This window comes from Ostrinia furnacalis, unplaced genomic scaffold, assembly GCF_004193835.3.
Source record: "Ostrinia furnacalis isolate ACB-3 unplaced genomic scaffold, ASM419383v2 OfSCF4163, whole genome shotgun sequence".
NCBI classification, from domain to species: Eukaryota; Metazoa; Arthropoda; class Insecta; order Lepidoptera; family Crambidae; genus Ostrinia; species Ostrinia furnacalis.
Genome location: NW_021134402.1, coordinates 42,630 through 54,994, shown reverse-complemented (window position 1 = coordinate 54,994; position 12,365 = coordinate 42,630).

The window sequence follows — 12,365 nt, the reverse complement described above, 5'->3', positions numbered from 1 at the left end:
TTTGTCATCTGATAAACAAAGAACAGTTTGTAGAAATGTGAGTTGAAGGAGGTACTTAAATACGAAAACTTTATTATTTTTTTAATTCTATGGCTAGGACAATAAAAATGTCTGCGAAAATTTACAATCTTTTCGTGACCGCAGTTCTGTCACTAATTTAACAATTTAACATGCGAGCCAAATTCATGTCAAACGCCACTTAGCAAAAGATTAATGAACTTTCAAAATCGTGTACTGATTGTATTATCGGGATTAGCAATAATTAAAGTGGGCCAGCGTTGCAATTAGTCGCGGCTGTCGCCTGTAATTAGAAGCAATTGGCATTAATAAGCGAAGCAATAGATTTTGCTGAAGCGCTTATTGCTAGTTTCAGAACTGTGCTTGCTCTAGGGGTTGATTATGCTGGATTTTAAGTTGGTTTATCTACATTCGACATAGCGATTGATAAACAATTGTAGAGTCATAGTTTTAAAAGGTGATTTTGAATACGAACCTTGGTAGAGTCGTCGTTGTATCAAATAACAGTAGTAAAGATAATCTCGTTTTTAATGTGCGATTTAGGTTTTAGGGAAATTCGCCAACGTGTATTAAACTGCTACAGATTAAGTAGCGCTACGACACATCTTTTCGTCGTAGCAAGTATTTTTTAAAGATGTAGAAGGTAAAAATCTCTTTTCTTTTCACAAATATTTGTCCCCAAATGCTTTAAGCTGAGCGTCATGATGACAAAGCTTTGTATTACGTCACCGCTAAAGTCAAGTTACTTGGCGACAACAGTTATTTAGATGATTGCGATGCGCGGCCAGACGCTGCGGCGTCGGCGTCGCGGGCGGTCGCGTGCGTGTGCGCAGCTTTGTTGATTTGCATTATTTAAGAGGGCTCTGAAAGAGAATAAAGGTACCTAAAGCTTTGAAAAAATTAAATAGAAACTCTGGAGTTATGAATAACCAACCTTAAAAAAATAAGATCAATAGGGTCTATGAAGTTCTTAAATGAGCTTTGAAGCTCTATGCAGGTTATAGATTTCCGTATAAGAAGTTATCTACTCGTGCTAAGAAATCCTATTTTAATTATCCCATATAAAATCATTTCGTAGGCTTATGGGACTTTTCACCCTATTTTTGGATTATCTATCCCTCACAATCAAAGTAAGCCGGTATGAGCGACAAACATAGACAGACCTGAAAATATGAAAAAGTTACTTGAGAATAGCTACTCGTACTTATTACTTTTGCCATTGAAACTGAACGGTCAGACGCTAGATTTACGTGGTCTTTGAACCTGAAAAATGGCATCGTAAAAGCTTGTGCGAATGGACGCCGTTGTTTACACTGCCATTTGTACGCGGTCATGAACGATTTTTTTGAGTTTTGTTACTGTGTTACTCATCTTTCATCCGAAATTTTATTTATACGGTTACGCCAAAGATTTGAGTCGGCTTTTTTACTCTTGACTTATTATTAAGTACAAAAATATCTACCTACTATAACTAGGACATATCCCCGTAATACCATAGTAATACTTTCGTACTGGGACTAGGTACTGCAACTCAGATTCCATAAGATTAATATTAATTAAAGATATTCTTGTAAATTAGTATGTAATTTATATTATTCTTTAATCATTGATTTTTTACTAAATTGTTCCAAAAATCCTCCTGCAATCAGTTTGAATGGTATAAACGACTACCGGAATAAAAATGATACACGTCCAGAATACCTAACTCACATTTATTGTTTTGAGCACTTAGAAAACCCATTGACATCTTTATGCATCCTTTACATTATAGATTCGATAAAGTGCTAGACAGTTACCTACTGGTATTCAATAGCATGATGTATACTCAATAGCATACAAATCTAGTTATTACCATCATATACGAATAGAATACCGTTTACGTGTACTTTTTGCCAAAATCTAGGTCCTATGAATGGAATTCTAGGCAGTCAAAATAATTTTAAACAGATACGTGATAAGGCAATTTGATGGTGAGGCGAGGTGCATCACCTCACCTAGAACTGATATGGGCATGGGTTTGGTTCCTCCTAGTGGCTTCGAGGCAAAAAGAATTGTTATTTTCTGATGTTATAAATACACTGGACCGCAAAGTACCCAACCTAGCTTTATGAAATAAAGACTTGTGGAGAATTTCCATTTTAACGTAGATAAAGAATTGTCTTGTGAAGTACCTACCTACGTATTTCATAAGTTATATATCCACATTGCAAACCATACTAGGTACCAAACTTATCATAGGCAATAGGCATACAAAAAGACAATTAACAAGCCACAAACGACTGCGGCGCTTCATACAACATACAGTGCATCATTTTAATACAATTCCGATGGCATTAGCATTCTGTCGGCAGGACGTGAGTCGCTCGATGAAATTTATGATACGGCTATTATTATCCTCGCTGTCATAGTGATATCATAGCGAAATGTATGTGTTGAACTGCTGATGCAAACGTAATAAAACAAATTGGATTGTTATGATCAATAAATTATATTTTGATATGCCTACGAAATAAAAACGGATCCTGTAAGAGCCTCGAAGAGCTGCTCGTTTTTGGGATGAGAGGCTAATTAGTTTGATTTGAAAAATAAACTCATCACGCTACGCCTGACCATTGTGGTTCAATCAGAGAGCTAAATGCGGAAAACCCCAGGCAAACTGAACTAAAACAAAATAAAACTAAGTTTAGCTACCAACCTTGCTATAAATATCGCATTATTTCCCCTTGATCCTGTAAAACATTGACAGTGAATGTTAATTGACAGCGTCCCAAGGTCTGACCTTCCATTGCAGGTGTCGGGTTGCTTCCTGCGGAACTGGCAGGTTCACACCATTGCAGTGGCTTGGTATTCAATTATATTGCCCCAGTTTGTGTGGCCTTAGGGTTGGAGTCAGCTTTGGAAGTAGAAGATTAAATAACATTATTGGTTGTGTGGATTACTTCTTCCCCGTCAATTCTTTAAGCTCTACTGACGAAATGTATGCATGTAGAACCCACAAAAAGAATTAAAATAGAGTTTGCAAGAGAAACTTTTTTTATACAATATTTGCGTGCTAGGTGACGTCATAAACGTAGAATGCGTTTATAAGAAAGTCAGTTAATGTTATTTTCAGATCAATGTTTCTATTGCTGAGAGGTCTATCTTTAAAATACCAAAATAAAAATTAGTCATCATGCGTTGAGATTGAGAAAATCTTACAAACAATACGTAGAGTTAGGTAACTCAAAGTTACGTGGATTAAGGAAGCCCAGATCAAAGAGACTTTATACTTTATAGCATGCTAGCAGCCAATGTTTATTATTCCTAGAACTACCGAATGGCTGAAGCAGAAAATAGTTACAATGCTAATTACGTTACGCAGTACAAGAATAGTACAAAACGATTTCTGATCATCATTCGTAGCGTTATCAAGTTAACTTTATCAAGAAATTAATTATTTGTGAGAAAGTATTTAAATGCTTCTTTACTTTGGCTGTAGGATTGAACGTTACATAATTTATTCATCATCAGATGTCATGTAGTCTTCACAGCAAAAGCATAATCACAACCCTCTCTAATTAGTTTACGAGATGCAAATTTAGCATACCTACTTCTTCAACAATATTATCGAAGTTAATTAATTAAGTTCTAAGTTTAACATCTAAGTTTCTAACGCCCGTATTCACAAACATTACTATGAGGTCTCACAGTGCGCCTGGACGCACATGGTGACACACGAACCAATCACAAACCTCTATTCAACGCTGTGCGTTCGAATTGCTGCTTCACATAAGCAAGCATTGTTTGTGAATACGTGCGTAAGTGCTTATTAATTATTTAGTCTGTATTACACAAGGCGATCTTAAAAGCGCTCTCTGCCAGTTAACCATTAAATATCAATAAACTTACATAATCAGCCAAAGTTTCTTCCAAGTCAGGCTGGAATATAACAAACAAGCGAGTCCATCAGGATAATAAATCTCGATTGACAGAGACATTGGAACATGACAATGACCGATAGCAACAATTTATGCTCTTGTAGAATGTCATACAATGAAATAGTAGTGCGAAATTAATTAAATAACATTATGCACTAATAAACATAATAAGTACAATATGAGGCAGTATTTTAAAGAATGGATGCAGGCCGCTACCAACCGTGCGATGTGGAAGTCATTGGGGGAGACCTATGTTCAGCAGTGGACGTCCTATGGCTGAAATGATAATGATGATTTAAAAAAAAACGTTTTTCTTACTTTACCTTAATAAGGTAAGGTATTTCTCCTCCATTCGCTCTGTTTTCCTCTGGCAAATTAGATTGAACTGATTTATTTCCCCATTGACGACCACCTAACGTACTCGTATAAATTGATATTTGAAGATACCTAATAAGTTTCCTAGTACAGTATAGCATTGCACAAATGTTTTTTTACAAAACCAGCCCTTGCTAAACCTAGTACTTAGATAATAAACTTTAACTTAAAGTCAATCTTTGGATTATTGTTTAGCATTGTTGAAATTCAACGGAGACGTTGTTCGTCTTCCAACATTTGCACAAGTCGTGCTGTTTGGTTTCTCTACAATTCGATTCTCATTTGCGTGGCTTTTGCATAATACCAAACAATTTGCAAGACCGAAGATCAAACAACTTCAACACTGATGCTTTGTTTAAGCGTCTATGCAAATAAACCTCGTATTTTATACTTAAGTTAACATTTTCTTATATACTTACTATGTATAAACCTACGAGGATTATCAGGAAAAAAGTTACGTTAAGTAGGTAAAGTCTTTCAGATTTACCTTGAAAGTTTTTGGAAATTCAGTAAAATGATGAAATATTCATCCAACTTTAGATATTATGATTTAAACCTAGTCAATCAACACGTAAAGACTCAGCATCTGTAAAATAAATAAAAAGCTTACAAATAAGTTAGCTACTAAAATAAAAACAAGATTAAGATAAAAATAACAGACTTTAATTATAAATAATTAACCTTATCTATGCCCTCTGTCTGTTAATTAAGTGGTACCAAGAAGATGAGGGGCCTGAGTTTGGCCTTACAAAGGAATAGACTAAAAAGAAGATTTTTCCGCATGCGGTCTTCCGTCAGCCGCCTAAGTCTTTGTAGTTTCAAAAACCCGACTACTATACCAAGAGCATGAGCCCGTTCCCCGAATTCGGTACATCCTTACTGCAAGTGTCAATGAACCCCTCTGTTTATTTGCAAGCTTTATTGCGCGTGGGACGGCTCCTTTGAGCACGAATATTTGGGAGCACGGTAGAGTTACCGCGATGTTCCGCACACCCTTTGAGAATGACTGAACGCAGGATTAACTTTACTGAAATTACATTTGAAAGAGCTAAGAGTTTTTTGCCCTTCGTCGAGGCCAAAATTTCCCACTGAATCCCATTGGTGACGGTTTTTTGGCTTGAATTAAATAGCTTGCTTGCTTTAAATGCTTGCAAAATACATAATGTGAAAATAAGCTATCAGTTTACAACTAAATAAACGAAGAATTTAAGAAAATTTTGTATTTGTATAAAAATATTAATTTACACTATGTTTAGTAACCATTGATATTGACTTATTGGAGAAGTAACGAGAGAAACAAACTCCCAAATCGCAAAACTTAGCCCTTTTTTATCTGCTTCCTGACTCGCGGTTCCTACTTCAGCCCAAGATGTTTACAGCAGCGAAGTAATATAGCTTCGTTGATTTGTTAGTCTTACGCCTAGCAACGACTTTAGAAAATCGTTTTGTAGCGCAAAAAGTTACATTTTCATGTTCCTGTCCCTTTGATGTTCTTTTTTCACATTGCAAGGTTCCACGTGTATTTTTTATAGAATTACATAGTATTATTGAGTTGTTGACGCAAAACTGGGTTATTCCGTATTCGACCCATGACAACTCAACCCATTTCTTCACTCATCCCAAATTAGTATTCCTAGCTCAACCCATTACATAACTCCTGCAGTTTTATTTAATAGAATGATCTTAACACAAAAGTTAACTGAGCTTAAATTTCTAAAATATATATTTTTATTCTGACCGTACATAAAAATCTTATATTTTTTAAGTGGTTTTAAAATGGGTTGAGCTAGGAATGTTTTTGGGGTGAATAAGGAACATAAAATTAAGAATTGGTTGTGGGTAGAGTAAGGAACAAAATTGGGTTGAGTAAGGAAAAAATAATGAGTGGGTTGAGTTGTCGTGGGTCGAATACGGAATAACCCGCAAAACTGCCTGTTTTGGACCCTTGACTTACGTGCGATTTAATTTGATTTGAGCAAATTGTTAATTTAACAAACTGGTCGAAATTAATTTAAGAATATTAACTATACTCTATTATGAGGTTTTTTCAAAGAACCTAGACTAGAAGATGCTTGACTCAACTGATTCTGGTTCTGCTTCCCAGGCAAGTAATTACATAGTATTATGTAAAAAGAAAAGATACCTTGATAATCTAAATTATCTCAAGCTTTGTCAATTAACCCGGTCCTTTATTACTGTCTACCATCTTTACAAGTGTTACAATGGTCATACACCTATGTTAGGACATCAGGGCTAATTTAGCTCTCACTAATGGTAACCAAAACTTATGATTTATGCATGTAAAACAAGGTCTTCATTAAGAGTTACTAAGCACTGCATACTTAATCCGTTCACGCGTTATGAATAAAATTATGTATCAACGAGTTCTTTGTGCAACATTTTAGATATTCAATTACACTGCATTATCAAATAATGATCGCTAATTAGGTATGACAATGGCCACCGGATATTATTAAAATTGCAGTGCATGAATGATCCTCGTCCAATTCATTCAGATTCGAAACAGGCGGGATGGTGTTAGTAATATTAAAATTAGCAGCCTTGCTCGATTGTGAGTAATGCACGTCCTTTGAGGGAAGTTCAGAGGACTTATTAATAAAAAGATCCAAGTCTTGACCAATTACTTAGTTACAGTTAATTTATTTTAGAACAAAGCTGTAAGTGTCTTGTTTGTGTCTGCTGCTGCTGACTCATGAAAAAGCTCTGGTAGAACACCAAAGACATTGTTGTCATTATTTAGTTCTTACTTTCTGCTAAATGACATTCAGAAAAATATGAAATAGATAGTTATATCACAGAATAATAATAAGTATATAGTTTTCAGCGAGATTTACTTAAGGTTTCGAAGTGAAATACATTGCAGGCACTGAAACTCTACAACTTTTTCAGTTCATGAAACATTACCTTTTAAAAATATTCAAATCTTGCTAGGTAACATTATTAAAATCATGCACTGTTGATTGATTAATTTTGGGATTGGTTTATTAGTATGCACCAGCGTTATCGTGACCTCGATCCGATGAGCCAAGTTGAAGACAATTTTTGGTCACTTAGTTTTTACATTCAGGGCTTACAATGCGAAATTAACGCTTGACACCGTTAACACCACATTACGACGTTGTAATATGACATAGTCTCTATTTTGGCAAGTGGCTGGTTAATTGTTTATTATGTATGGTCCTTTTATAGTTATATTTGAACTTCGGTCCCAGTCCTTCCATTGTGTATGGATGTCTCAAAAATATATTAATCATTGTATGAATGAGTTTTATTTATTGCTAAAGCTAAAGCTCTAAAGCTTCGTGCGGTTTTCACGTAGAAGTAGAGCTTTTTTTTTCTATTTTTTTTACTCCCGATCCTGAAGACTTTTTTTCGCCAGAAGCAAAGACAGTGAATTATTCAGCCTCACAGATTCAAAAACCTCTCCTCTCCTCTTCATCTATAGGTACTTCTATACTAATATTATAAATGCGAAAGTAACTCTGTCTGTCTTGCTTTCACGCCTAAACCACTGAACCGATTTTGATGAAATTTAGCATAGAGATGAGAGTCCCGGGAAAGGATATAGGATAGTATTTATCCCAGTGTTTGAAACAGGGACGCGCGCTATAAAGTTTTTCTGTGACAGACAAAATTCCACGCGGGCGAAGCCACGGGCGGAAAGCTAGTACTTAATAAATAAATCAGAGCAGGAAAGACAAAGTAACCCCGCTATTACACTGAATATTTTAACGCAGACGAGCCGTATCTGTAATGAGTATCATAACAAGATGAAATCTTTAACACTTTAGGGCCCAATTATATCGGGTAATGGTATGTAAATAACGCGTATCACGTGATCTCGCGGTGTCGTTTACGTACTATCGAATATTCGATGGGGTATCGATAAAGGACTAGGGATGGAGAGGATCGTGGTAGATAACATCTTGGGAAGCAGGTGCGAGGCGTGAGATACGAGCGGAAAGAGGATAATTTTTGGGATGATATTTAGTGAAAGGGTTTAATTTATACTTTTACTAATGTTATAAAGCTGTAGAATTTGTTTGGTTGGTTGAACGGGCTAATCTCAGAAACTTCTGTAGGCCTAGGATGCCGCGATAAGTTTTCATCGCGCCTTTATACCGACTTTATGCGATAAGCCCATACATTTGTCGTCTAAAATCATCGATAAGATTTAGTCACTATGCGCATCCTAGCCCGCCTGGTCCGATCTGAACGTTTTAATGACACAAACTATGTATACACATCAATAACCGTTCAGCACTATAGCAAACATTTTTGAACTCTTTTTCCGTAAATACCTACGACAACACCTAGTTTAGGCCATCCTTGATATCTCTCTAATAATATATTAGACGATAGTTTATAACACTTATCAGAATATGCAAATATGTATGCATTGACGACGCGAGCCGTCTAACTAGTAGTTTTAATTTCTTTACACAAATGTGAAGTAGAGATAGGTAAATTAAACTCATGTTAACTAATATTACCTAATTATGATCACTAACAAGCTAATTTACCTGAAAAAACTAGTCAGATATTTTTCAAATTACATCAAAAGTTAGAGAAAATTACCGAAAAATAGGAATTTAAAGTTGCAGGCGAACGTCTTTTAAAGATGAACAATGCGAATAATGCCCGTTTTCACCAACAATCCCTAATTTTTAAGTGACCCCTTTAAAAACAAAATTTATATTATGTGTTACCATAGGGGTCACTTAAAAATTTGGGATTGATGGTGAAAACGGGCATAAGTCCACCTTTCGTCCCGTGTCCCACAAATTCCCGGGCCGAGCGTCCCACGGGACACAGCTCATTACAAAGAGAGGAGCTAATTACCGGCCGTGACCGACGCAACCTGCGCGCGCGCAGTTATCATAATACCATTACAATCGAGATGTGCTTTGTAATTGGATGGCTCGGTTTGTGTTGACGAGGAGATTAATGGGTTAATATTATAATACAGCTCTGTACTCTGTCGTAATGTAGTCACGTGGTAGGTATGATAATAATTATCACACAATTATTTTCGAAGAAATGATATTAACAGCCAAAAAAGTAAAAACTTCAGTAGACTTGTTGAAAAAATAGAAAAAGCAGTGCTTTTTTATAATTCATGAAATAAATGTGCTTGTATAGCACATTGCAAAAACAGAACAAGAGTGTTCTATCTATATCTATCCTTATTACCTACTTACTTCCGTAATATAGGTTTTAATAAAATGTATTTTCTTCTTTGCAGATCGCTGCTAGTGGCAGCCATCATAGTAAGCAATTGTATAACATGGACCGCGTCGAGGCATCACTACACACACAATGTAAGTTCACTTTTACTATCATACGTTTTATTTCCTACAAAGAACCATATAAATGATGACCCATAGAATTATAGTAACTAAGTAGAGTATGAAGAATCTGTAAAAGTAAAACGTGTATAAACTGCTAAAATGGCTATGAACAGTATGAACTCCCTGACCATTTGACTCTACCAAATAGGTTCCACGCCTTACGATCAAACTTTGTTAAAATGTCAGTCAACTTTCGGACAATTTATCAGCCATACAATACACTCTCATGCAGCTCTACAACTATAAAGATATCGATATTTTAGTGATGTCGATTGTTTTGAGACGAACCTCGTTGGTGGTGCTTTACGATGCCAATAAGTCTGGCAATCAGAAAAACGGACTTGCCGAATTCAATACAACCCGTATTCAATCATCTTCAATGAAACAAATGATTGCATCAATCGATAAATGTCACCCATTTGCGGTAGCAAGTTATATGACCACCTATGACACATTAATTTATTTTATTCTTTACAATATGAACGCAGAAAACTTTCCAATGCGATGAACCAGAATCAACTACAATCTATAGAGTAAGGAACCCGTTATCAACTAGTGTTTGACCACTGATATTCCCCGATAATTAATATTGGCTAGTTATCTACCAGATAGACTACAACTCTTAAGGGCCTCGTTTGTTGTTTAGTCTCGGATAGTTAAAATCTGGTAGATAGCTATCAGGAATTTATTAGATAACGTTTCATGTCAGGTAACATCTGAAATGCTTTCACGAATCAGTAAACCTGACCCCTAATATGTATTTCATTTCTTCTTCAAATTATAACCATAACTCTCAGTTTCGACGAGGTACCTACTTAATAACTCTACTATATTTTTACGATGTCGGCGAAGATTCGGCCACTCGTGAACTGAGCGCAGCGTGAGACCATTCTAATATTATGGTCTGGACGAGACTCGTAGTATTTGGGATAGGGTTGTGTAGGAATGTATTAAAGATGTAATTTAAGTAGGTATGAACAAAAGGTTAAAATGAAAACTGTAACATACTCGTATGCACGTAGCTAATTAATTCTTACACTTCTCTATCTAGATCGGGAACATTTTTAAGGTTCCCTGAAGAAACAACTGGAAGCTTTCAGTGTCTTCCTGACAGGAACCACCTATTTGAAGCAATCTCGGTTTCCTTGATTCTACTATTGCCAGAAAAGGTCCTCTTATAACTATAGTCTCACTTGGCCGTGGCCTTCGTCACCGTGGGCCACGGCATATGCTGAGTGGGATCCCGTTGCAGTGGGCTGCTCAGTTTACTCTTATTTTTGTTTTTCTTCCATAATTATGTGCCACTGTTATGTCTATTTGTGTGACGTCCATTGTAATAAATGTATCTTTCTTTCTTTCCTTACTTAAAATTCTCATGACAGAAAAAAGGATCAGAAGATCGTGTAAATAAGCTCTATTCCTCTCGACAGCCCTACTAATAGATCGAATGTAATAGACAAGGCTGCGAAGCTATAAAGCAATCAAGCGGCGCCAAGACTGACGGGAGTGATGACATGTCATCGGTCGTTCACTCGCGATCATTGGCTATTTCGGGACCCATGACCCATCCTAGCAAAGCAATGGGAAGCCTATAAATCTTAAGACTTAACAGGTTGTAACTGATCAGTTGGCCATGGAAGAAACCTCTATGTCATAAAATTGGCACTGTAATTTATAAAAATAGTATGTAAAAAGCATTGAGGATCATCAAAACAACTAATCTCACTCAACATCAGGTGTGATTGCGGTCAAATACCTGCCTTGTTCTGTATAACTAAAAAAAACTTGTTTTCTAAAAAAAGTTTGTTTGATAAACTTTATAAATAGCAACTTAATAACCATTAGTCACTGAAATAGACAACCTAACACCCAAGAGTTGAACTGGACAGCAATAAGACATTGACCTCGTCACTTGCATTTCCCGTAATTTTCTAAGCAATTTCACGTCAGGTGCGTCCGTCGACTTATCCAAATAAACTGTCATTTATAATTTAAAATCAATCGTTATTAATGTGCATACACTCGAGGTGCTCCGAGTTGCAACACAGCGCAGTGATACACGAATATAAATCTTATCGCGACGTGGCAGGAGTCAGAAGAAAGTTGAAGATATGACAAGCTGTTTATCGTCATAACATTTTATTTGAACCATCGCCAGCGAGTTCCCGCAGTGATCGGCATTTTAGAAGAAAGGGTGCGTTTATACTGGTGACTCTACATTTTGCAGTTTATTTTTGTCTTAACAACATTTAAGTACGGGCCATTGACTTTATTTCAAGTTCTGCACTATTTTTTAATTGGGCAAGTAGAACAAAATTATTAACAACAAGAAGAAGTCTGTTTGTTCGTTACAGTACAGTGTAAGACTTAAAATAACCGAGAAACGAGGCCACAACAAATGTTAATCAAGCACTTCGTTTAAGAATACTGTCATCAAGAATATAAAAGTGGCCATTTCTTTGTTGGCCACAATTGAATGCCAAGGTCTTACGCATGATCACATCAACAATTGAAGATTATAATGGGAAAATTCTGGACTAAAATTACGTCAACACCCTTTTATGAACTACTTACTTAATAAGGTATTATTTGAATAAAAGCAACAAGTTATCTATCTCACTTTTAACTAAAAGACTGTTGGCGTCAAATCATCATTTTACAAATAGGTGACTTAATTAATTTC